Below are 4362 nucleotides of genomic sequence, written 5' to 3' on the forward strand. Positions count from 1 at the left end.
TAAAATGCAATATTGAAGAATCATAATGGTCTACATGCACACGAATTTTTAATTTCAGCCTGCCAGCCTCAGCGCTTCCATTGAACTGTCTTTCCATTACGAATTCACCACGTTTAAGGTCTGATTTCTTTAAAAAGTAGCAATCTTCACTGCCTGATAGATATACAATATAAAGTGGGTCTCAGATTAGACAAAAAGCACTGCATTAAATTCCATTTGCCCTGTTATGTCTTTAAAATATGACAGGTTATTTTACCCCAGTATTTTCAATGGAGTTTCTACGCTTGCCTGCTGATCCTGACGGTGCCAGCGGTTACACAGTCTTTCTTATTTTATGCTTGAACACCAAAAAAGAATGCTTAAGTCTACTTAACTGATTGTATTTTAATTACATTACAACATCGATGCTGTAATGGGAACCTTATCAGTAATAAAGAAATTCAAGTTGATAATATTTTCAGAAGGGATGTTAGAAAGGGTTGTTTTATATTTGGTGTTGGGAATCTTTTTATGGTGAGTTGTTGAGCTGATGTTGTCTGCACTTCATTTATTATTTGCTCATTATTATTTGCTCATTTTGTGTATTTTATCCATGACAGGATTTGAAAACATTTATACCTTATTGGACTAGTTTGTATATATGGTTTTAAAATTAATAATAATTAAACCAACAACAACAAAATATATCAACAGTAAATGCACAGACACTGTAGGAGTTGAGTTGAGAGTTTAATGTTGAGGAATGAAGCAGTTTTGAACAGTTCCTCTATACAGTATGGCAGATCACTCAGTGTGTCTGCGCTTACACTACATAACACACACTCATTCTCTAGATGATCATAGTTTAGGAGGGATCAGAGGATCATCAAATGGTTTGGGGAACTGGACATCTTCCACATTCAGATTACCTCCATTGCAGGGAAGAGCCTGGAATATCATCACATGAGCACATGTATCTTCACCAACATACACCTGCCCAGAGAGAGAGAAATCACCATGTTTAATGTGAACAAACTTCATCATTGACAGTAAATCAGCTCAGCTGCATTTAAGTAAAAAGAGTTTAAGTTTTATTCTTTCAAATTCCTAAGTAAACAGCTTTCAATTTGGAAGTTGATTGCATTTAAATTATCAGAGAGAATCACATCTGTTAAGTCAGCTTTTGGGTTGGGACGCAAGTCAAAGTGTCTTTCGCTCACAATCTATAAAATACAAATACAAATACTTGCCTTGAACAAGAGGTTTCTTCCTGCTACAATCTGATATCTGAATGTCAGAGGAATGAAAATATCAGAACTGATAGTAATCTTCTCAAGTATGGATTTCCTCACCTGAATAAACAGAAAAAATAAGATCATTAGGGAAACACTTCACAGTATAGATCTGTTTAATAACATTTACACACATCTACATTTGTAAACATGAACTAATATTAATAAAGGCTGCAGTTATGCAAGTATTGTTTTTTAGGTTTAGGTTTTAGACTTTTTAGGTAAATAAAATAAAATAAAAATTAGAGATGAGTTGCACATCAGTTTAGTGAATAATAATAATAATAATAATAATAATAATAATAAAGCTAATCAAAAGTTTTTTCCAGTGATGGGTTGCGGCTGGAAGGGCATCCACTGCGTAAAAAACTTGCTGGATAAGTTGGCGGTTCATTCCGCTGTGGCGACCCCGGATTAATAAAGGGACTAAGCCAACAAGAAAATGAATGAATGAATAATCCAAAGTGACTATTATTCAGAATTTATTGCAAAATTACTTGTATACTTTATATAGTTGAAAAACAAAACACATTTAAACAGGTGAAAAGCTCAACAAAAACATCACACACAAATTGAATTACCGTCTGTAACCAGCAGAGAAGTAGTTTAGTGTCCCATACCTGAAGGCAGATTTGTATCACCTCTAGGGTGACCGATTCCTCCTCTGACCATCCTCCAAAACCCGTCTCTCTCTTTGACATTATTGATGATCAGTGTGCAGAAGTGTAGCTTTTTTAGTGAGTCCGACTACCAGGATGACAGCACAATGCTTTTAAAAGCTGTCAAGATCATGTGACCTGAAGAAAAGTGGGTGGTGAACTGAAGTTTAATAGTTAGAAGTTTGCTCGATAATAACGTCAGACCAAGTCAAATTTATTTCTATTTTGTACTGTGTTGTTAAACTATACTGCTCCCTGTTTAAACTACTTATTTAAATACAATACATTTATTTTTATTTTTATTTATTTATTTTTGGGGTTAAATTGAATTGTTTTATGTTCAATCCACCTACATTTGTAAAAAAAAAAAAACAATTCATCTGATTAGCCTGTTGATTTGTGTTAAGACAACATGAAGGTACTATGAACTATATAATATGTATTGGTATTTTTTTTTTTTTTTACAGTGGTCATACAGTAAAATTGGTCATCTAGATCCAATAAGTATTAAGAGATCTATATCTTTTACAGTGTTTTAGATGCCACGGGCCCTGATGTATAAATAATTAATACTGTGAAAATTATTATTATAAATGGGTCAAAATATTTGTATGATTGTGTATTATTCTGTAAAATGATATTAGCACATTCATTGATACATGTATTTAATCAAATGTATTATTGATTGTAATTTATTTTTGTCTTTATTAGTTTTAATCAAAATTTGAACTTAAATTTTGCAAGCATTCAGAAGATTGATGCACATCACAAGCATTCTGACTAATGAATTGTTTTTGCATAGTGCATTGCTCCATACTGTATGTGATATGTTGAAACCTTTTTTAAAAAGTCCTGTTTTTTTCTGCATAGACAATTATGAGGTGGCCACCTCCATCAAAATTTGTAACACCTCTACCTTTTTATCTACGTTTAATGTAAGCCTTTTTAAATACTTTCATTTTTTATTTGATGAGATTAGATTCATGCAAAAAGTGTTTGTTTATAGGGGAAAAAAAATGATGATCAGGATACCACCTCTGTCTTGTTTTCCGCCAGAAAAAAAACTTGTGACCATTAGGACTGGTTTTGTTGACTAGGGTTCTATACTGCATGTCAACTCTACACTGTGAAAAATATCAGTTTCTGCATTTTGTGATTCACAAGTGTTTTCTGTTTATTTACGGTTGTGAATTGCATTATGGGATGTTGATCTCTGCTCTGTCCACTTTTGATGTTAAAAATTCAAGTCTACAGTTCAACAAAGTGACTTTTTTTGACATTTTAGTCACTTGAAATAATAATATAATGTATAAGAAATAATATCTAGAGAAATAAGTCTGTAAAATAACAGAAAATGTGCTGCAGTTTATTACAAGGTGTTCGTAGCGTATAATGTACAACTCCTACACAGATCAAGCACAGATCAAGCTCCCATAATGTAATTTGAAAACAGAAATAAACACACAAATAAAAACATCAATCACAAAATATTTTCTTAAAGTGTAGTACATTACATCCCACTGTATGTTTGTGCATTTTAGTTCAGATTCTGCATTGTAGTAAAAAAGTTGAGATGATGACTTTAAAGTAGGGGTCTCCAATCTCAGACCTGGAGGGCCGGTGTCCCTGTAGGGTTTAGCTCCAACTTGCATCAACACACCTGCCTGGATGTTTCAAGTGTACCTAGTAAGACCTTGATTAGCTGGTTCAGATGCATTTGATTAAAGTTGGAGCTATCTGCAGAACACTGGCACTCCAGGAACAAGTTTGGTGACCACTGGTTTAAAGCATTGGTTTTCAGAAACCAGCTGTCATTTTCTCATTAATGTACACACACAGCACCCCATATTGACAGAAAAAACAAAGAATTGTTGACATTTGCAGATTAATAAAAAAAAAAAAAAAACTGAAATGGTCCTAAGTAGGGCTGCACGATTCTGGTTATAATAAAAATCACAAAGTTCTCACAATTCTGTAGATGTAAAATAAAGGTTAATATTGGTAGGCTATTATTATTGTTAATTCTCAAACATATGGTATAATAATAATAATAATAATAATAATAATAATAATAATAGGCACATATGTAGCTCTACTGTTGCTTCAAATACAAAGTTTTGTACAGTCATTATGGTGGACTTAAACAGACTTTTAATATGTCCTGTTTGTTGATTCACAGTAAAATGAGGACGTCAGAATACAACTATTCATAATTATAAAGTTGATTTATTATGTTTGAGACATGTGCTTGTCATTCATCATTGACAACATTATTAGACATTATTATTAACATTATTATTAGAGTTTTCACTGGTAAAATTAGACATTTGTCAGTATCAAGATTCCTTCTTGCATTATATTTAACAATATACAGGCTAGCTATACTGACACATTAAAAAATGATTTTCCCACACAACACTTTGCATTAGCTA

General features: G+C 32.5%; 1 protein-coding gene across 2 annotated transcripts in view; it reads right to left on the reverse strand.

Annotated features, from left to right (window-relative positions):
* Nucleotides 1-712: 712 nt before the first annotated feature.
* The window catches only part of LOC101882086 (ras-specific guanine nucleotide-releasing factor RalGPS1-like), a 325318-nt gene continuing 321668 nt past the window's right edge, over nucleotides 713-4362 (reverse strand). For both annotated transcript variants that reach the window (XM_073951912.1, XM_073951909.1), the window contains 2 exons: nucleotides 1230-1331; nucleotides 713-972 (listed from right to left, as the gene is read on the reverse strand). The gene's annotated coding sequence lies outside the window, so the exon portion shown is untranslated. The remainder of the gene's footprint in view (nucleotides 973-1229; nucleotides 1332-4362) is intronic.

This window comes from Danio rerio, chromosome 5 (assembly GCF_049306965.1).
Source record: "Danio rerio strain Tuebingen ecotype United States chromosome 5, GRCz12tu, whole genome shotgun sequence".
Lineage (NCBI taxonomy): Eukaryota > Metazoa > Chordata > Actinopteri > Cypriniformes > Danionidae > Danio > Danio rerio.